Raw genomic sequence first — 23,201 nt, forward strand, 5'->3', positions numbered from 1 at the left:
GTAGTTGCTTTTGCTGTTTGAACACTAGGGGGCACTCACAGCTAAAATGACAACGACAGAACCAACCTCACAGGGTAGGGAGTATGGTTGGAAGGTTAGGGTGGAGCAATACAATGACTTGGCCAATATCACACAAATGCAACTTTTCTTGTGGGGCCACTGATGTTGGGCACCCTTCAGGAACTCCTTTGTCTCCAAGAACTGAGTTTGCGTGAGTCACTGGTGCTCTCAGTGTCGTCCCAAAGTTGTGCTCAGATTGTGAAAACCCCAAAGAGACCACCAGGAACCACAATTCCGATGCAAGCACATGAGAGTCTTTATTCAAGATCAATCTGGGACCACTCTCCTGTCCTGTTGCATCAGGAAGGTTTGTCCTTTCCTAGGGGAAGGAAAAAAGAAACTATAAGCAGGGGTTTCCAAGCCTTGGCATTACATGAGAGGGTAAAGGAATGTTGGCCTTTAAGCTAATTGTTTTACAGCACCTGGTCAAACCACAAGAAGGGAGCATACATCAAAAAAAGTGCCTTCACTTGGGAACAACTTAGGTTTTCTTAGCCCACTCTGTTGTTATCAGCCAGCTGCAGCTGCTGTATCTATTTTGTAACTACCAGAAACCTTTCTTGATTTTCTCAGACCTCAAGGGTGGGGTCCATGCCTCTCTAAGGGCAAGTTTTAACTTAGAATGGAGTCTTAAAAACAAAATGGAGTTTATTCTGCTTCCTCAGTCCCTTCACCAATGTAAGTGCACAGGACTCTTTTATGCATTGTATATGTGTAACTCTTTGGTTTCAGGGGACTGTGTGTATTGTTTTCAAATTTTTTGTAGGCATGTTGGTGCCTTTGGAGCCCAGAAGATGACATTAGGATAACTGATTTGGAGTTACAAATGGGTTGTGAGTTGTCCTTTGGGTGCTAGAAATACACTCCAGGTCCTGTAGAAGAGAAGCCAGGGTTCTGAATTGCTAACCCATATATCCAGCTCGTGTCTCTTTGTCTTCCTCCCTTCCTTCAGTCCTTCCTTCCTTCCTTCCTTCCTTCCTTCCTTCCTTCCTTCCTTCCTTCCTTTTATCTTCCTTCCTATCTCCTTCTTTTGTTTACTAAGATAAATGCTATGTATTCAAAGTGTTGAATAGACATATGAAATATGTACATGTTATGGGATGGCTAAATTACGTGAATTGATATCTATATTACTCCATACTTAAAATGATTCAAGTTGTCATTTTTGTGTTATATGTTTGATAATGACAGAAAAGGCACATCAATAGGAAGAATCAGTCCTGAGGTTTGCCCCTTGGGCCTTGCTTCCAAGGGCTCCATGGTGAAGTATCTCTGGAAGATCGTCTGCTAACCTTTAGCCTCTCCGAGATGGCTCCTGACAAAGTTCAAAATTAAGTTAAATTTAGAAAAATATATTAACAAGACCAAAATATATTTGCTTATTTGGACATTATGTGTATGAGTGTTTGCCTGCATGCATGTAAATGTCCTACCCACAGGACTCAGGCTCTATCAGGACAGAAGAGTAAAATGGATCCCTGTAACAGATGATTGTGAGCCATGGTATGAATGCTGGGAATAGAATCTGGTTCTCTGATAGAGCAGCCAGTGCTTGTAACTGCTGTGTATCTCTTCAGTCCCTAAAATGTAGCTTTAAGAAAAAATAGCAGTGCATAACGTGTCTGTGGGTAGATGTGGGGTTGGTGTTCATGGGTCACATCACCATGTGTAGGTCAGAGACAACTTCCTTGAGTTTTTTTCTGCTGAAGCTGCATCAAAAGTTACAACAGGTTACAACTGCATTTATAATCACCCCTAGAGAACAAAGGATGAGAAATTTAGTCAGTCACACATGTAGATGTACAATGAAGACATTGTTTCTGTAATGAAGGAAATAACATTTCCAATTAATGCGTAATACTTGCATGTAAACTCAGTGCTATAAATACCCTTAAAGGTGTTAATCTATAACACAAAGAATTTGTAGCTGTCCAGCAACCAATGGAGGACTGGGTACACCTGAAAGGGAGGCTGGGAATGAAAAAGGACAGGCAGGTGAGAGAAGAATGAAGCCAAGACAAAGATTTCTTCTTTTTCTTCTTTTTTAAAAAGATTTATTTATTTATTTAGTTATTTAATGTATGTGAGTACACTGTAGTTGTACAGATGGTTGTACAAGAATCATAAACAAACAGACCATCTTGATGTAAAACCACGAGGTAGTTTAATGGCGGAGCTCTGGGTCGAAATGTTTCTCACTCAGGAGACAGTGGATTTGACCACGAGGCTTGGAAGCTACGGGTTTTTATAGAAAAGGGGCTGGGGCTGGGGGAGGAATTGGCGTGGTTTCACATGATTGGTTCATTTAAACATCAGCAGACTGTACATGCAGATAACATTTAACTTAGGTCAGAAGGGCTGGAGAGCCGGGCGTGGTGGCGCACACCTTTAATCCCAGCACTTGGGAGGCAGAGGCAGGTGAATTTCTGAGTTCGAGGCCAGCCTGGTCTACAAAGTGAGTCCCAGGACAGCCAGAGCAATACAGAGAAACCCTGTCTTGAAAAACCAAAAAAAAAAAAAAAAAAAAAAACCCAAAAAACAGAAGGGCTGGAGATAGGGAGGTGCCAGGCCAGTCCGGACATGTCATTCTCTTTACTCACAAACAACTTTTTGGGCTATTTGACATACATTACATGAATCACAGGTCTCAAGTTTTATTTTCTTTCAGGATCTCTGCTCAACCCCACTTTCTCAGTCCCTCTAGCCCAGTCCCTGCTTGCTCAGGCCCAAAGATTTATTTATTATTATATATAAATACACTGTAGCTGTCTTCAGACGCACCAGAAGAGGGTGTCAGATCTCATTACAGGTGGTTGTGAGCCACCATGTGGTTGTGAGCCACCATGTGGTTGCATGGGATTTGAACTCAAGACCTTCGGAAGAGCAGTCAGTGCTCTTACCCGCTGAGTCATCTCACCAGCCCAAGACAAAGATTTCTGATCAAGGCTCAAAGTTCAACTTTCAGCTTTATGTTTGTATAGGGGAAACCCAAAGACCCATCCTTTGTTTCAGCTGGATTTTGTTGCTTTATTTCAGCTGAACAATGTTGTAAAGCAAGCTCAGTGGGCAGTCTGCTTCTGCAGGAAAACTGCAGGTGAGGCGAGATTGGAAGACTCCACCCTAGTCAGCAGAAGACCGATCTCGGCAAACAATTAAGGTCTATTTTGCCTACTTAAGGCTGGGGGAAGGACACAAGAACTCGATGACATGAATGTAAAAAACCACAGCCCATCAAACTGTAAATGAACAGTATCGATCAATATTGGCATCTTAATGTCGTACTATCAATACTTCATAGGCAACAACCTGACAAATAATTTTCTTTGTTGAAATCTCTAGGAAGAGTGTGTTCTGTGCATTAAAGGCACCGTGTATTTCATCAGCTGTTGGAAGCCGACTCCTAGCAGAAAGTGACTATCATCTCTGCAGCCATCTCAGGCTATTTACTTACAGGTTGCCACACCACCTCCAGTAAGGATCTGTGTGACAAGTTCCACAGGCTGAGAAGTTTGACCTCAAAAGGGGGAGGCCTCCTGGAACTGGTTGTGGAACTCTTCGCTGGAGAAAAATTATTGAGCCATAGTTCTCTTGGCTACTTATCTGTTTTACGTTTTCTATTCCTTTTCCTATATACGAGATGTTCCTGATAGCCTAGGCCAAATCTTAAGTGAGTATTATGGCTACAAAACCATTCCTTGAAATGGAGTCACTAAACATGACCTCATCTCCAGGAAAACCAGCGCTTCACTTTATAAATCATGTATAAGATAGTATTGATAAATATAAACTTTCCCAACAATAATATTTTATATGGCTGCACGTGTGTCATCAGAAGTAGGTTTTGGTATCTTGTTTAAGAAAGCCTCAAATAGGGGCTGGAGAGATGGCTCAGCGGGTAAGAGCACTGGCTGCTTTTCTGAAGGTCCTGAGTTCAAATCGAAGCCACCACAAGGTGGCTCACAACCATCTGTAATGAGATCTGACTCCCTCTTCTGGAGTGTCTGAAGACAGCTACAGTGTACTCACATATAATAATAAATAAATTAATTAAAAAAAAAGACAGCCTTAAATTGGAAGAATTAAAACAGTTTAAATTTATGTTTTGAAGAGTTACAGAAGAACAGGAACTAGAGGTTTTTGTAAGAAGCTCACCATAGCTGAATACACTCTGATAACATCTTGTTTTCCTTAAACACATCCTTGACTTTTGGCTAGGTGTCTCCAGTTGCAGTCCCCAGTGTGTGCTTATATACCCATAGTTGCCTTTCAATAAACAAGACTTGATCAGATAGCCTGTTTTGTCTCCATTCTTCCTGTCTCTTGCCCCTCCATCCCCACTCTCGTCCTTGCAGACTCCATTGACTGACCATTGGATCGGGTCAATCAACAAGAAGGAGTTAGGCTACACACATTACACAGGACTTCAGGAAAGCCTTCTCTAAGTCCCTTACTGTCTTGATTGTCAGATAATATTTTTGGGGGTAACATATTTTTGAGCTTGAATCATAAAGACACACTGTCTTATGACCCAAGTACATTATCTTGACTATAACACCTATTTTCGCAGTGTAATCACTATGCTTTACAAGCGTATGCTTTAGTGTTAGGGCAGTTCGTTTATAATAGCCCTTTAACTCAGCGCCTAGTTCCCCAGAAGGATGCTGTTGTCTTCCAGGTCCTCATCTCCCTGGACAAAGCCATGTAGGGTCAGGAGACTGCCCTGGGAAATATGAAGTGCATCCCAGATGACTTCCTGCTTCTCTTTTAAGCCCAGATCCATAGCCCAGCTCTTAGAGACAACCAATTTTCCTCTAAGTGAGCCCAACTCTGTCCTGACTAACTGCTCATAGCCTTCATGTAGTGAGAATGGTTTCATGCAGAGGGCTTCTGGAGAGTGTATCACCTTTCCAGGCATCTCTAGACAAGAAAAGAAACATAACAAATTTAAAAAGTAAAATGCCTGGAATGTCGGGTGTGACACATAACCAAGCAGTTTGTAAATTCCACACTTTGCAGCCCAACGGAGAAGGTGAACACAAGATACCAAACACTGATTCAAGAACTGGAAGGAGGCAGATGCAAGGGGGACTTGGGCACTCAAAAGGCCAAAGAGGGAGCCATGGAAGCAGCTGAACACTCACAGTCTCAGAGGCTTGCTCTGGGGAACTCCACGGATGAGAAGAATCAGGGAAGCAAAGGACAGACTAATGTTGAGGACAGAACAGTCAGGTGATGAAACAGGAGAAAAGCATGGAGAAATGGGGAGGCTCCCCAGAGCAAAGCGGGGAGCAGAGCACATTGCCAGAGCTCCAGGGATGGGGAGAGGATGCATCAGAGAGGACTACAAGGAAGGCTAGGCTTCCCTGGTGAGTACAGACTGGCAGTCCCAGCCATAAGATAGCATACAGTTCTTTAAAGACTTGTATTTAGTAAAGGAATTTGAAGGGACCTTCTACTGACAGGTTAGAGTCACAGAGGAAATTTCTTTTGCTTGTCTCCTTATGGTGAGAATGTTACATGTTGCCAGGTGCTATGTGTGTGTGTATGTGTGTGTGTTTGTGTTTGTGTGTGTGTGTATACCAAGTTACTGGAGGGACATGAAAACAAGTAACACTCCCAGTGCAGGAGCCTGGAGACATCTTTCACCTCAGAGCCCAGTTAAGCAAGGAGGCTGGAACCTAAGTCACAGCAACAAACCTAGGCAGCCACGGTGAAACTACCTGGAAGGTGAGCACTCTGTTGAGCAGCATTAGGATTGCCATAAGGAAAGAAGCTAAAGGGACTGTGTGGCAGTCTGCTTGATTGAAGAGTGCATTTGTCTTGTGTGGAAAGACCTGAGAAGACAAAGGTAATTTTAAATTTACATAGGGCATGCTATTCAATAACTATTGCAAGTGCATTGAAAGTCTCAGTTGAACTGAAGTCAAATACAAATTCCAAAATTACACTTTGATGTTACTGAAGTCCTCTACACAACCCTAAATACACACAAAAAAAGTAACAGTAAGATGTGCATTAATACTAGTTCAATGTATTAATTAAGTGGATATGTTTTACTTTGTGCTATTTGGTTTTGTAAAATGAGACAGGGTCGCACACAGCCCAGAGTGGCAGCAAACTATGTAGCCAAGCATGAGCTTGACTTTCTGATCCATCTGCCTCCAGTTCCAGAGACTGTGGATCATAAGTGGATCATCATGACAAGTCTTGGGGTTTTATGTAGCACAGTGAGTGAAGCAGGGTTTCTAACAAGCTAGGCTAGCATTCTACCAACTAAGAAAATTCCCCATGTTTGGTTTCCTTTAACATCAGTTAAGTCTAGGAAAAAGAAAATGCAGTCTGGTGAAGAACTGAGTTGTGAAGCACCTGAGGAAGCTGATATTTTCAGAGACTGTATAAGTTACTGGTGCTAGTTTCACGTCAGGCTTTCCTACTCTAAAACCAGATAAAAAGGCAGCATTATTCTTCCATTTGGAATAACATTTAGGGTTCCATTTATGTGCCAGTGTGAGAAGGAAAGAACCCCTAAGGCAGAGGAGTGAATGGGAAAAAGAAAGAATAAGGGGATTCTGAAAGGTGAGAGAGATACTCTGAATGAGAAATATTTAGAGGAACCAGTAAATAAGAGACAGACAAGAAGAAGAGTTAAGGAAACATGAGGCTGACAAAGACAGAGACCAGAGTCAGAATCTCATATATATATATGTGTGTGTGTGTGTGTGTGTGTGTGTGTGTGTGTGTCTTTTTGTTCTTCCTCCTTGTCTTTGCTTCCTTTGGATGTTATCTAATTATCACATCTATATCCTGTCACTTATCATATATAAATATATATATATATATATATATATATATATATATATATATATAGAGAGAGAGAGAGAGAACATTATATGAGATCTCCATTACAGTTAGGAAACAGGAGCAAAGAGAGGTAAATAACAAAGACTAGAACCTGGAAAAGTGGCACATGCTAATAATGCTAGCACTTAGAAATGATCTGTAAGAAACAGGGAGCCAAAAAATTAAAAAGAGATAAGAGACAAGAGAAAAACTTAAATGAAATGCTGGCCACAAGAGTCAGGAAAACTAGAAAACTTAGATAGTACCTGGCAACAAAAGAAAGCTTTTGGCTAAAGATCAATGTGTTTACTGTAAAGAAAAAGGGCACTGAGTGAGAGACTTCCCCAACAAAAAGAAGAGGATCCCCCCTCATGACCAAACCCTTCACCTGTTCGTGGCTAAAAGTAAAGAGATAGCAAAAGGGTGCTAACACAGAAGTTGAGTCCTTAGAAGAGGCTGGTGGTCTACCTGTCAAAGCAGCTAGAAAAGAGACTGTGTTTCATATTCCCCCATCAACCAGTTCAAAGCAAATTAGAAAAGTTCCTAGGCACTGCAGGCTTTTGCAGATTGTGTATTTCAGATTTTGCTGAATTAAACAGATAAACAGCCCTTCATATAGAGAAATAAAGAACAACAGGCCTTGGATGCCATTAAGACTGCCCTAATGTTGTCCCCAGCTTTGGGACTCCTAGATGTGACTGAGAACAAAGGTATTGCTAAAGAGGTTCTTACTCAGAGATTGGGACCCTGGAAAAGACCTATGGCATACTTGTAAGAAATTAGACCTTGTGGCTGTAGGAAGGCCTGCTTGTCTGCACACAGTGGCTTCTGGTCAAGGACGCAGATAAATTGACTCTGAGACAAAACTTGGCACATGCCCTAGAAAGTGTGGTTCAGCCCCCCTGGCTGATGGCTGACTAATGCTCTTGAAAACATTATCCAACCGTTCCCCTGACTGATGGACACATTATCAGAGCTTTTTGTTGACTGAACAAGTGACCTTTGCTCCCCCTGCTCTCCTCAATCTCGCTATTCTACTGCCTGAGACTTCACCTACTCATCACTGCTCTGACATTCTGGCAGAAGACACTGATACTCGAAATGATCTGAAGGATCAGATCAGTCTTGGCCTTAGAGTTTGAGCTGGTACACGGATGGCAGTAGCCTCACAGTTGAAGGTAAGTGGAAGGCTGGGACAGCAGTGCAGTGGTAGACAGAAAACTAAACTTGTGGCTTTGATACAAGCTCTATAAATGGCAAAAGAGAAGTCTACACTGACAGTAGGTATGCTTTTGCCACTGTACGGAGCAATATACAGACAAAGAGGGCTGTTGACATCTGCAGAGAAAGACCTAAGATGCTGTGACTAAAAGAAATTAGATGGCAGATCTAACCACCAAAAAGGCATCCCAAAGAGCAATGATCCTGACAGTCTGAAGACTATCAAGTTATAGACAAATTAAGACTGATAAAAGAAACCCTGTATGAAATAGTAGAAACTGAAGAAAGAAAACTAGTCCTCCCATGGGAAGACAGACCTGACATCTACTGGGAAATAGACTTTACTGAGAAAAATATGTGTATGAATACCTTCTGGTTTTTGTGAACATTCTCAAGCTGGATAGAAGCTTTTCCCTGTAAATATGAGACTGCTCAGATAGTCATCAAGAAGATTATTAAAGAAAAATTTCCAAGGTTTGGAGTGCCGAAAACAATAGTGTCAGATAATGGCCCTGCCTTTGTTGCCCAGGTAAGTCAGGGTGTGGCCAAGTATTTAGAGGTCAAATGAAAATTACATTGTGTGTACAGACCTCAGAGCTCAGGACAGATAGAAAAAATGAATAGAACTCTAAAATAGACCTTGGCAAAATTAACCATGGAGACTGGCACAGACTTGGTGCTCCTTCCCCTTGCCCTATTTGGAACTAGAAATACTCCCTCTTGAATCAGTCTTACTCTTTTTGAGATCCTTTATAGGGCTCCCATGCCCATAACTGTCTTAAATGATGTGTTTAAACCTATGTTGTTGTAATAATAATCTGTATGCTAAGTTAAAAGGCTTACAGGTGGTACAAAAAGAAGTCCAGTCACAACTGGCTACAGTGAACGAGCTGGGTGCCCCAAAGACATCTCACCAGTTCCAGCCAGAGTCTACATACACATACATCATGCCCAGACCCTCAAGCCTCACTAGAAGGGTCCCTGCCTAGTCCTGTTTACTTCTTATTCTGTTTTTGTTCCCATGTTAAAGATACAGTACAGCTTATGGTCCTCCAGTGTCAACACCAACCTATAGTTAAGATAGAAGAAGAGTATGATTTCTATTCTTCACATAGAGATATAGACTTCTAAAATTCTAAGATTAGAATTACTTAGTAGAAGAAGAGGGGAATGAAAGAAAGATGAAATTTCAAGACCTGTAAGTCATATAAAGCACTCAGAAATTGCTGGTTGTTTGTGAGCCTAGAGGCTGCCTGGGGCTGAGAAAAAAAGAAAAACAAATCCGGGTATGCCCCGTAGTTAAAACATTCCTGGGAACAGCTTGACCATAAGATAAAGGGGAATGTGATGACATAACAGGGCTATCTGAACTGAGTCAACAACTCACAGAACTCTGACACCCTGGACGTACATGTAATTTTTCTGCTGATGTTTGAATAAGCCAATAGTGTGTTGCTATGCTGAATTCCACATCCCTAAGCCCCTTACCCCATAAAAACCCCTAGCTTCCGAGCCTTGTGGCCGACATCCGTTATCTCCTGTGTGGGATGCATGTCAGTCTGGAGCTCCGTCATTAAACTGCCTCATGTGATTACAGCAAGATGGATTCTAGTGTTTCTTTGGGTGCTCTCTCACTCTCGAGACTAGAGTGGGGGTCCCCAAAAGGGGGTCTTACAATATATGAGGAGTTTTCAGGGTGCCCAAGCCCAGAAAGCAATCTTCCAACCCCCTTAGCCCAATGTAAACTGATTATTAATCTCCGTCCCTCTACCTGCTGTGGCATCCATATGGCGATTCACCCATTCCTCTGTGGTAAACCTCTTCACACAGCCGCCTTCCATGTGCCAGGACTGGGGCTCTGCAGCGAACACTGCACAGCAGAATCTCTCCACTCTGAGCACACACACATATGCACACAGCTCCGGATTTGTGCACTTCGATGAACTTGCATGTGTATTTTATCTTCTCCTTCTCCCCACAGAAGTGAGTGACAGGCAGCCCTTGGATGCACTTTTCTATTTCACTCTCTAGAAGCATGAGATCACTCTTCTCTGCATCAAAACCAATAATTTTCTGGTTTTTGCCATCCAAGCCAATGAACAAATATCCCCCTTCAGTGTTTGCAAATGCAGAAACAGTTTGAGGGAGGAGCTCTAAAATCTTTTTCTTAGGAAAAATCTTTCCCTTAGGAGTCAATTTTACCTCAGCATGTGTGGATTTAGTGAAACAGAATGTCTCCTCATAGGCAAGGCAGTCTCTGTTAAATAAGGAAAGACATTCATTTAGTGTTTTATTACAGACTGTTTTTCCATTCTAACTTGGTCTGGATTTGAAGAACTGCACTGCATCCGCTGCTTTCAGTTCAACTGAGAATGAGATGATTCTCTTGTACAAGTTAGTTTTCAAGGTGGTGATCCCCGAACCTTTCTGATTTGGCTTCCATGGTTTCACAAAAACGAAAAAGTAGTCTTTGTACTGCATGAAGTCTAGATAGTCATGAGGAAGGTGCACGATACCGGGTAAGGAATTTACCAAATCCAATCCCATTCCATCTCTGGTGAAGCTGTAGTTTTGATTTTTAATGTGAGCCTTGACCACGCCCCCTCCAGAAATCAGCAGGGTGCACACAGCCTGTAATATACTTTTGGCTTCTTTTCTTCTCAGTTGAATATCTTTCATTGAATTCCTATTTTTCTCTCCAAGTGTGATTTCTCCAATAAACAGAACCAGTTCAGCATAGTCTGTCTCCTGATCAACAGTAATGTTTGTTTTTCAATCACAACCTCTGTTTCCCAGATGAAATCCTTTCCTGGAAGACACACAGAGTCATTTCAGAAGGACCTACATAGTTAGAGGCAGCTCTGCTTTACCACACATAGAACACAACCATCTCAGCTGCTCTGGACGAGCAAGTATGAAGGTCAGATGTGACATTTGTTTAGGGACTGTGGTACTTTGAATATCCTTGGCCAATGGAAAGTGTCACTTGTAGGAGGTGTGGTCTTATTAGAAAAGGTGTATCCTTGTTGGAGGAAGTGTGTTACTGGGTAGATGGTCTTAGAGGGCTCCTAGTGTTCAAGCTCTGTTTAGGGCAGAAGGGAGTCCCATCCTGGTTGCCTTAGGATTAAAATGTAGTACTATTGGCCTCCAGGATCATGTCTGCCTGCATGCTGCTATCTTTTCACTATCATAGTAATGAACTGAACCTCTGAAACTGTAAGCCAACTCCAATTAGATGTCCTTCATAAGGGTTACCTCAGTTGCAGTGTCTCTTGACAGCAATAAAACCTCAAAATAAGACAGAAGTTGATATCAGAGACTGACTATAGCTGTGATAGGCCTGACCAAGGTTTTGTTTGGAGGGAATGTGGATTTTGGAACTTTGTGTTGGGAAAGCAATGGAATGCTTTAATTTAGGATTAATGGGCCATAGTAGTAGAAATATGGAATACATTGGTGTTGAAAGTGATTTGAATTCTGGGGTCCTGGCTGAAGATGTTTCAGAGGAGCAGAAATTGACTATGTTGTCTAGAGATCATTCTTATGATGTTTTGGTGAAGAATGTTGCTGATTTTTTAACTTTTTTTGAAGAGTCTGCTAGAGGATGAGATGAGATTCCAATTATAGCATTGACTTTGTCTTCTTGTTTATTCCCATGAAGTACATTGTCTATCAAGCACAGTTATCTTAGAGAGGAAAAATGCAACATGTCTGGATCAAATATTAAAGGGTGACCTGGAACTAGAATGGGGCTAAATTCTGTTCCCGAGGATATTAAATGCAATTAAGCAAATGGTGAACTCATGGCAGGCTCCCATAGATATAAGGTTATTGTTTATGCTTTTGCAGTTGAATAAGTGGTAGTTACACCATGTTAGGTGTTATTATGACATGGTTATTATTTTCATTTGGACTTTTCATTTCAACTACAATTCAGAACTTGTAAAAAATCTTGTGAAAATATTAAGATGTTAAAAATGCCAAAGCCATGGGATACCTGCTGAGGAAAGCTCCTTGTAGTACGTTTGGGTTAATCCTACTTGTATTATGCTATTTGTGTTCCTCAAATTGCCCAAGAATACATATGTCCCCATACAAGACACCAAGGGTCACTGCTCCCATTTTGCTTTGATTGGTAAATAAAGATACTGGCAGCCAATGACTGGGCATGGCAGACAGAGGCAGGACTTTTATGATTCCTGGGCAAGAGACTGAGGAAGGAGGGAGGAAGGAGATCTGCCATGCCTGGAGAAGGAGAGGGAGAGGAAAGGTCACTCCTTCATCCCTATTCAGCAGGAAGTTGCTATGGAGACTCATCATCCCTATCCCTTGGTTTTGAGTGTCTGGTTATGGTTATTTTATAAATTATAAGTAGGTTGTGATTTTAAAGGATATTTTGAAAATGGTCAAAATTTTGAACAGGGAGGAAACTAAATAGAGAGCTTAGGCTTGGGGATTTCTGTCGTTCCTTTCCTCTTCTCTAGCCTTTCTTTCTTAGGTAAGGGGAAGGAGGTTGAAAGGAAAAAAGGGGATAGAGAAATTGTAGAAGAAATTAGATAAATGGAAAGGATTACTGAATTGACTCTTAAACATTTCATTGCCATAGTCATGCATGAGTAGAAATTTTTACATTTTGATGAAGAATTAAAGTTATATTTTCTTACATTGGTACAAATTAATATATTGATACAGGTTTAAGGCTGTTATTGGTGTAATTTTTTATATTGATACAAATCTGAAAATTAATTTTGTTACTCTTAGGCATTGTACCTACACAAATCATTTATGAATACCATGCTTAGACCTAGTAATTTTAATAGCTACTATTACAAACTGTTTAGGATGAATAAGTAAAGCAAGTTAAGGACCAGATAGTAAACTCATATTAATATTAGACTTAAGTTTAATAAAATGTTTTCCATATTATTCAAATGTAAATAGATAAGAGTAGTCAAGTTTTAATAGTTCAGATATGCTATGTAGGCAGATAGTCTTCAAAACATCAGAGATCCACAGAATATGGCATTTAAAATCATTTCATTATTAATAGATCTTTTGACTAGGAACCATGTCTACTCCTGACAGTATCCCCTTCACACTTCAAAGAACATACTGATCATCATTACCTCCTTATGGAGCTGCTCCAATTGTGGCAAGGTAGCCACTGGGCAAGAATCATCTGCAGAAAAAAATTTATGTGTAGGAAAGGACACATGATGAAGGATAGTCTGCAGCTTTGCTCTGCTAATGCCAGGTAAGCTAGTTCTTCATAATTCCTGCTTCACTTAAGGTCATTCAGATGGTTAGAGGCCAGGAGCCTGAAGACAGATGCTCCAACATTATGAGGAATATAGGGGACTGTTCAGGCAGTCATCTGTCTCTACAAATTGTTTAAGATTTAGAAGCTATGTTTTTGTGCTTCCTCTATATTCAGGTAATATTTGATTCAGTCTTGGATCTCTGATGGGGTTGAAGACTAGTTATAGTCTCAAAACAAACTTAAGTTGTTTAACAATCAGGAAAATTATCTAGATTTGAAAGGATGGTTTTTAGATGGTAATCCAAGTTAAAATCAAAACATAATTCAGGGGAGCATCTGCACTAGTCATCTTGGTTCCCAGATCCCACCGAGACTAGTCTGCGCAAGTGAGTGTGGACTACAGAAGCTAACAGCTTCTGGGACAGGCAGGAGCCACAGAGCTTCTGAGGCAGACCCCGTTTCGGGCTCCAGACATCCGGGCACCATCCCTGCCAGAGGAGAGGTGTCTGGCCGGCTTGGGAGGGAGTTGCCAGAGCATCTGCAGGAGCCATCTTGGTTCCTGGATCCCACTGAGACTAGTCTGCACAGGTGAGATAGTGGACTAGAGAAGCTAACAGCTTCTGGGACAGGTCCTGTTTCGGGCCTTCATCTTCTGCCAGGAGGCAAGTCTGAGGCAAGTACATTTGTATGCAAGATACTGAGGGACCCTGTGCCCAGTTGGTTTTGATTAGTAAATAAAGTTGCTGGCAGTCAGTGGCTGTGCGGGGCAGACAGAGGCAGGAATTTTAGGATTCCTAGGCAAATGACTGAGGAAGGAGGAAGGAAGGAGATCTACCATGCCTAGAAAAGGTGAGGGAGAGGAAAGGCCACTCTTGAGAAGATGGAGGACAGAGGACATAGCCACCATGTCGAGCAGGGAAGAGCAGCCCCAAGAGTGCTGCCCCACTGGGTCAAAGATGGAATATAGGATTTAGTGAGTAGTAAGTCAAGAATATCAGAGGGAGGTGGATGAGCCATGTGGAGGCTAGGAAGCGGTCCAGCCATTGAGTTGTTTAAGGCTTATCAAATATAAAGGCTAAATGTGTGTTTCTTTCATTCAGGAACCCAGAACATGGGGTGGGTAGTGAGGAACACACACCAACTGCAGGGAATACTTTGAGTTCTTAATTGGGAACTGCTTGCTCCAGGTGCTACTATGGAATGGAACCAGCCCTAGAGAAAGAAGTTTCTTGAAATCAACAAAGTTGAAAGGAGTTGGACATCAGACAGAAATGCAGAGGTTGCAATTTGCCCAGGTGGTTAATTTTTTGTCTTCATTTGGTCCAACATTTCTTTACTATTATCTTTTGGAATAATAATGTATATTCTGTGATGTTGCATGTATGTGATCTGCCTTTTGATTTTTATAGGTGATTACAGTTAAGAGATTCCATGAATCTCAGAAGAGACTTTGAACTTTGGACTATTAAACATTGTTGAGAGTGTGATAGACTGTGGAGACTTTTAAAGTTGCACAAAACATATTTTGCATTATGCTATGGCTAGTTATGGTCTCCCAAACCTTATGCGTTTAAAAATGCTATGGAGGCCAGGGAGTGGAATGTAGTGGTTTGAATATGCTTGGCCTAAGGGAAGTGGCACTATTAGGTGGTGCATCTTTGTTTGAATAGACGTGTCCTTGTTGGAGGAAGTGTGTCACTGTGTAGGTGGGCTTTGAGTACTCTTAGTGCTTAAGCTCTACCCAGTTCAGAAGAAAGTCCTCTCTTGGCTGCCTTTGGATTAAGGTGTAGAATTCTAAGCTCCTCCAGCACCATGCTTGCCTTTCTTCCCACCATGATGACAGTGGACTGAACCTCTGAAATTGGAAGCCAGCCCCAATTAAATGTTTGCTTTTATAAGAGATGCCTTGGCCATGGAGTCTCTTCACAGTAGTAAAACCCATCTAAGACAGGGACTGTTGGAACAATTTTGAATGACTACAGTAACTTGTGTACTTTGTTAATATTCAAATTTATTGTAATGACTGTATATAATCCTGATGTGATTGTTTTGAATTAAGAAACATCATAAGTAAGAAGTCTCAGAATTATTATTTCTGTGAACAGAGAGGATGTACCGGTAGAGAAACACAAAGTTACAGCTTTCCATTTGCAGGAAAGCATTCTCCAGGAAGTAAAACACAGCCCTTCTCCCTCTTTAATGTAGGTGCTCTCCATTGTAAATCTCTCTCCTGGTGTCCCTTCTATGTTCTGGAACTCTGATTTTCTCTTTTCATTCTCTCAGGACAATTTTTCCTGATCTTATTAAGCCATATTTGAACATGTTCTTCTAATTATGACCCAAAAAAAAACCCCCAATCAATTTACATACTGGGAATATTCCAAACTTCCTGGCTTGTCATGCTGTCCATCCTGAAGAATAATTCCTGGAAACTTGAGTTGAACACAGGGCTCTGTGTATATCTGTGGATTTACATCTTCCACCAACTCTGGGGTGTTTCTAACCATCTTTTCTTCAAATACCTTCTCAACTCTTTCTAACTTCAGATTCTGTGGACAGAAACAATTGGTGTGTTAGTCTTCATGACAATGGTCCACACAGTTGGATGTTTTTAATGCTCTGTGAGCTTCAGGGTTTCATTGGTATTTTCTTCAATTTAACTGATTTGTTTTTCTGCCTAGCAAGTTTGGCATTGGACTGTTCCAAATACTTATTTTAAATTTAATTAGTGCAGTCTTATATATGTTGTTGATTCCTTCTGTGATAGTTAATGAATTCACTTAATCTTAAAAATGACTATATTGATGTCTATTTATAGTTAGACTAGCCCTCAGAATCTCAGGCAGGGATACTCCATCTTGCAGTAAGACTTCTCCTTCCCTGTTTGACATGACAGACTACAGAAAGAGGAGCTCTGCTTCCCACACTTGGACAGTGAGTGATGATATCTGAAGAATCCTTATAAAGGCATGGAAGGACTGCCAAGAAAAACAATTTTCATGGGGTTGGAGAGATGTCTTAGTAGTTAAGAGCATTGACTGTTCTTCCAGAGAACCCAAGTTCATTTCCCAAATGGTGACTCATGTTGATGCATAGAAATTTATGCAGGAAAAACTGATACATACAAAATAAATAAACAACTAAAGTATTATTTCAAATTACAGCAACAAAAGCTTCCCTATGCTGTGATGTAGTGGTTTGAACAGGGTTTGCTCCCTATTGATTCATATGTTCCAGGGCTTGGGCATTTGGAGTGGCACTATTAAGAGGTATGTCCTTGATGGAGGAAGTGTGTCACTGTGGGGTTGGGCGTTGAGGTCTCCACCTGTGCTCAGGCCACATACAATGTGGAAGAGAGTCTCCTTCTGGCTGCTTTTGAATGAAGAGTCTAGAACTCTCAGTTCTTCCAGTACCATGTCGGCAGGGATGTTGCCATGCTCCCACCATTAGGAGAAGGACTGAACCTCTGAAACAGCCACTCCAGTTAAATGTTGTCCTTTACAGGAGTTGCCTTGGTCATGTTGTCTCTTCACAGCAATGAACCCCTAACTAAGACAGTGGAAAATAGCAATAAAGGGAATTATCACTGCTCAAAGTGCTTTCCTTAAAAGGAATATCAAAGTAATGTACCCTGTAAAGTCTGAGGAACATTTTAGAAGGGAGTGCATGAAGAATGTCAGAGCTGACAGGTAGAAGCTGGAGAAATGGATCTGTGGTTAAGAGAACTTTCTGTCCTTCCAGAGGACTCAGGTTTGGTTCGCTGTATGACCTGGCTGAAGGGAGAATTTTGGTTTCTTTAAAAAAAACCCAGGGTCCTTTCAGCAAAATCTTGCTGGAATATGCAATAGTGTCTGGGTTTGGTGGCTGAAAAAACACAGGAACATTGTAAGAATATAGTCTCATTTTAATCCCAGGTATGGGAAGGTGCTACATCAGATTGTCCATTAGAGCTGAGTATGATTAATTTTGTGCTTTATCAGAAGCATGGCTTGTCAGTTGCAGCTATTTCTGTGGTCTTATGACATTTGGAACCTTGGAACTCTTCAGAGGATGTATAAATGCTAGGACTGTGAGAGGCAAGACCACTGTTGGTTGGTGTTGATCATTGTTGGTAGTTTCTGTTGGCTGTCGTTTCTGAAGTAATCTTGCCCAAAGAAGAAACAACAACAACAATGATGGTGACAACAACAACAACAACAGCAACAGGAAATTAGATATCCTGAAAGCAAAAATCAAACTTGCACCAAGGAACTCAATGCCACTATTCACCAGGAAGTAGTCTAACAATAATATCATCTCCTTTCCCCTCTCCTTTTTTTCTCTCTTAGATAGTATTAGGGGGTAAAAGGGTTTGAAGAAAGGGGGTGAAGAGTGGAAGAAAGAAGAACCCACAAAGTAGCTAAAAGTCTTACTACAACTTGTGCACAATGTGAGGCGGGGCAGAATGGGAAATTTTATTTTAGAGGCTTAATAGGAAATGGCAAGGGACAAAGGGATGGATATTCTTTTTCAAGATACCAGCAGATTTATTGTGGCTTCTTCTGCTTGGATATCCCCCACTTTGCGGCCATAGGGAGCTTTCTGTTTTAGTGTTTGTGTGTTTGTTTTTCTTCTCCCTGTATTCCATTATATAAGAAGTGTGGAGAATGGATGTAAGGTGAGAAAGATTATGGGTGGAGGTGGAAGCACATGGGAGACAAGGATACCAGAGAAGGAAAAACAGAACGTCTCAGACCTAGTGACAGAGCAAAAAAAATGGGAATTTTCCCCAAGAGGAAAGGGGGGATGAAACTGTCCTGGAAGCAGTTTGTGGTCCTCTCCAGTGTTGTGTGCTTGCAGTGTCCAGTCCCTGCAGTCCCTGCAGTCCCTGCAGTCCCTGCAGTCCCTGGGAGGGATGAGGAGCTTGGTGGGTGTCTCCACAGGACACAAGATCAGAGAAAAGATGGAACAGACAGTTTTGAAAGAAAGGATTAATCTCAAACCAACTGATTCCTAAATGGCAGCTATACTGTCTGTCCCACACCTGCTCAGGCATCGTGGCTCCTCTCCTCCACCTCTTCTGGCATGGTTCCTGTCCTCCACCTCTTCTGGCATGGCAGATCTCCTCCACCTCTTCTGACATGGCTGAACTCTGCTCCTTTCCTCTTGCTTCTTGGCAGGAAAATCCTAAAAGTCCCCCCTCTGTCTGCCCTGCCCAGGCATTGACTGTGGGCATCTTTACTTACCAACCAGACCACTTGGGGACAGCCACGAAAACTCTTGACCAAACTCAATGCACTAAAGAGTGCATTTTATACAGGGCTTTTAATATGAAGTTTCCTTCCATCACCACCCCCCCCCCATCTAATATATAGGCTAACTTATAATTGGATTTTTAAAACCTTCAGGTTGGATTTTAAAGTTAGCCTGGATGTGGAGGAAGGGAGGGTCAGCCTGGCGATACAGAAGGGACTCATGTGAGCATTGTGGCAGAAACTAAAACCACATGCTGGTCGCCTTGTCCTTTCCAGATAGCTTTCAGGGAGAGTGACTAATTATAGGAGTGGTTGCAGGAAGAATGTGTCAAAGCTCACATACATTCTAAACATCACTCAGGCCTCATGGTTTTTTTCTGTGTTTCCTTCTCTTGCTCTCCATGATCTGAGGATATTGTTTCTCCCGCACTGGTCAGTTTCTTCTAAAGAGGCCCTTGTGTGTGATTTCAGTTGTATAGCAGGACTTTCTGACCCAGAAGCAGTACAAGTGATGACACAGAGGCTTTTAGGTATTTTAAAGCTTAAGCCTATAGCTGGGCAGATTCCCAACCAACTTTCTAGTTCATCCCGATTAGTCCTGGCATTACCTTCCATGTGTGGCCAGCTCTGTGTCTTTGCTCACGTTCAGGTCCGTCTTTCATCTCCAAGTCCCCAGGCATTTTTGGTGCCTTTACTTTCTTTTTCCAGAGTCCCTCCCCAGGAAGTTCTGTCTTCAACTTCCTGCCCAGCTCCGGTGAGGGTGGGAGGCAGAAATCAGAGTGTCTAAGGACCTTGCACAGTCATCAGTGTTCCAATGTCTAGCTGCACAGCTAAGCTGAGAATTCCCCAGGATGCCTGGCACTCTAGGGATTATGCAAGGATGCCTCTGAAACAGACTCCTGTCCATTACATTCTCCTAGTCAGACTGGGTAAACCTCTGTGGGACACTTGCTTCAGTCCCTAAAATGTAGCATTATAAAAATTTAGCAGTGCTTAAATGTATCTGTATGCAGTTGTGGGGCTGTGTGTTCACAGCTACACCACCATGAGGAGGTCAGAAGACAACTGGCTTGAGTCAATTTTCTCTCTCTCCTGCACAGAGATCCCTGGGGCTAGAGCTCCTCAGGCAACGTGGCAGCTGCCTCCATCCACTGAGCCATCACTTCACCGGCTCCCACTCTTAAGTCTTTCCCCAAGGTTTGTCCTGTTGACCTGAAAACCTGACTCTCCGCCAAGCATGTTATCACTTGGACTCCATTGCTCTTTCTCAGTCCATGTCCCTAGCCAGGTCCTTGCCCCACACTGTTACAGTCATCCTTTACTTGGCTTCCTCCTTCTGACTTTCCTATGTTAATCCAGTTCCTGACCTGACACCCAAAGAGGCTGACATTAGGCAGGCAGCTGCTGCTTTTGTTGAAACTCTCTGCCAATGATCCTCCCATGAGTTCCAGCAGACTTGAGAGTGCAACAACTTCCTAGGTCATACATGATGTGCCCCACTACTCTCATGACTTCACACTGATGTCGCCTCCGCCAACAAATGTTTCTTCTGTGTCTCAGCCCCAGTGGCTGTTGTGTGGAGGCAGAATGGCAGGGTCATCTCTAGTCCAGCTACTGTGACAGGTGTCACGAGGTGCTCATGCAGCTATGATAATGTGTCTTCTCACTTCCTTGGTCTTCAAAGGTCTAGGCCACAACTCTGAAAACCACAATCGCAATTATTCAAAACAACTAAAACCCCAAAGCCAGAAAAAAATTATCCTGGGAAACAATAAGAATTCTTTAAGAGAATTTGATGATGTTTTGTTAAGATCAGTTATTTTAGAAATATTAAAATGGCAGAACCTTTGGTATCCAAATTTTTTATGTATAACTTCCCAGTTAATAATGAAGAACGAATGGCAGAGAAGCACCTGAAAAAATGTTCAACATCCTTAATCATCAGGGAAATGCATCTCAAAACAACCCTGAGATTCCACCTCACACCAGTCAGAATGGCTAAGATCAAAAATTCAGGTGACAGCAGATGCTGGCGATGATGTGGAGAAAGAGGAACACTCCTTCATTGTTGGTGGGATTGCAAGCTGGTACAACCACTCTGGAAATCAGTTTGGCGGTTCCTCAGAAAATTGGACATAATACTACCAGAGGATCCAGCAATACCTCTCCTGGGCATATATCCAGAAGATGTTCCAACTGGTAAGAAGGACACATGCTCCACTATGTTCATAGCAGCCTTATTTATAATAGCCAGAAGCTGGAAAGAACCCAGATGCCCCTCAACAGAGGAATGGATACAGAAAATGTGGTACATTTACACAATCGAGTACCACTCAGGTATTAAAAGGAATGAATTTATGAAATTCCTAGGCAAATGGATGGATCTGGAGGGCATCATCCTGAGTGAGGTAACATATTCACAAAGGAACTCACACAATATGTACTCACTGATAAGTGGATATTAGCCCCAAAACTTAGGATACCTGTACTGGCTATTTTTGTGTCAACTTGACACAGCTGGAGTTATCACAGAGAAAGGAGCTTCAGTTGAGAAAATGCCTCCATGAGATCCAACTGTAAGGCATTTTCTCAATTAGTGATCAAGGGGGAAAGGCCCCTTGTGGGTGGGACCATCCCTGGGCTGGTGGTCTTGAGTTCTATAAGAGAGTAGGCTGAGCAAGCCAGGTGAGACAAGCCAGTAAAGAGCATCCCTCCATGGCCTCTGCATCAGCTCCTGCTCCCTGACCTGTTTGAGTTCCAGTCCTGACTTCCTTTGGTGATGAACAGCAGCATGGAAGTGTAAGCCGAATAAACCCTTTCCTCCCCAACTTGCTTCTTGGTCATGATGTTTGTGCAGGAATAGAAACCCTGACTAAGACAAATTGGTACCAGCAGAGTGGGGTATTCCTGTGACAACCTGACCATGTTTTGGGGAGGACTGTGGAACTTTGGGCTTGAAGATCCATTTGTTGTTAAGAGCTCTGTCAGATGTTGTGTAGGAGCTTGGAAGATAATGTTGAGAACAGTGCAGAAGATGGAGGTCTGGTTTGTGAAATTTCAGAGGGAAAATTAAAGACTCTTTGCAGGGCCATTGCTGTTTTGATTGTGAAGATTTTGTAGTTCTGGTTAGCTGGGGCTGAAGAATCAGCTGTGATTAACAAGATACCAGAACTACTAAAGCAAAAACTTTGCATTACTGGGACTATTGATGCTGGTTAGCTGGAGCTAAGAAATTAGCGGTGATTAAGAAGAGACCAGCATCGTTGAGGTGACATCTTCTGGGAAGTGTTTTCGGAAAGCACAAAGAGGCTGTGTTCCAGAGATAGGCAAGGTTGTACTCCTTCTGCAGCAGGACTTGGTAATGTGTAAGGGTCACCCAGGTGGTACTGGTTTTGAAGGCATGAAGGGGTCATGCAGAGCAGCTGAGGCTCGGCACTATGAGAGGCCATGGAAGGCCATTGGTGAAGGTGCAGCCTCAGTTGCAATTGACGGCCCAGGACTGAAGGGGTCATGCAGTGTTTTGGAGATGCCAGTACCATGAGATGACCACCAAGAGCAGCAGCAGCAGTGGAGTACAGGCATCTGGAGCCTAGAGGACGACGTGTGTGCTACAAAGGGCATGGCTGGAGAAGTGACCCAAGCCCTTGGAGGAGCCCAGAAGATTGTGAGTTGGATCCCAGACGTTGGACAGTTGGAGATTGATTTTTGCTTTGATTGTGACTGTGCCCTGATATTTTCCCTCTTGAAGAAACTGTTTTAGTGGAGCCCACAGTTAAGAGACTTTTAATTGTAAAAAGACTTTGGATTTTAAAAGAGATGGATATTTTAAAGAGATTGAAAATTTAAGAACATGTTAAGACTGTGGGACTTTTAAAGTTATTTAGATCTTGGGGATGAATACGAATGTAAAGGTTGAGGCTTACTAGTGATGTGTTTGTGTGTCAAGTTGACAAGGGGTCAATTGTACTGGCTATTTTTGTGTCAACTTGACACAGCTGGAGTTATCACAGAGAAAGGAGCTTCAGTTGAGAAAATGCCTCCATGAGATCCAACTGTAAGGCATTTTCTCAATTAGTGATCAAGGGGGAAAGGCCCCTTGTGGGTGGGACCATCCCTGGGCTGGTGGTCTTGAGTTCTATAAGAGAGTAGGCTGAGCAAGCCAGGTGAGACAAGCCAGTAAAGAGCATCCCTCCATGGCCTTTGCATCAGCTCCTGCTCCCTGACCTGTTTGAGTTCCAGTCCTGACTTCCTTTGGTGATGAACAGCAGCATGGAAGTGTAAGCCAAATAAACTCTTTCCTCCCCAACTTGCTTCTTGGTCATGATGTTTGTGCAGGAATAGAAACCCTGACTAAGACAATACCCAAGATATAAGATACAATTTGTTAAACGCATGAAACTCAAGAAGAACGAAGACCAAAGTGTGGACACTGTGCCCCTTCTTAGAATTGGGAACAAAACACCCATGGAAGGAGTTACAGAGACAAAGTTTGGAGCTGTGAAGAAAGGATGGACCATCTAAAGACTGCCATATCCAGGGATCCATCCCATAATCAGCTTCCAAACGCTGACACCATTGCATACACT

General features: G+C 42.3%; 1 pseudogene across 1 annotated transcript; it reads right to left on the minus strand.

Moving 5' to 3' along the window:
- Positions 1–4,457: 4,457 nt before the first annotated feature.
- LOC110304535 (schlafen family member 2-like) lies at positions 4,458–19,294 on the minus strand (annotated as a pseudogene). The gene is made up of 4 exons (XR_015044896.1): positions 19,224–19,294; positions 15,752–15,930; positions 9,893–10,930; positions 4,458–4,977 (listed from the first exon to the last, which is right to left on the minus strand). The product of XR_015044896.1 is annotated as a schlafen family member 2-like (transcript).
- Between the last annotated feature and the right edge of the window lie 3,907 nt (positions 19,295–23,201).

Source organism: Mus caroli, unplaced genomic scaffold, assembly GCF_978045245.1.
Source record: "Mus caroli unplaced genomic scaffold, Mus_caroli_1 scaffold_13, whole genome shotgun sequence".
In the NCBI taxonomy this organism is placed as follows: domain Eukaryota; kingdom Metazoa; phylum Chordata; class Mammalia; order Rodentia; family Muridae; genus Mus; species Mus caroli.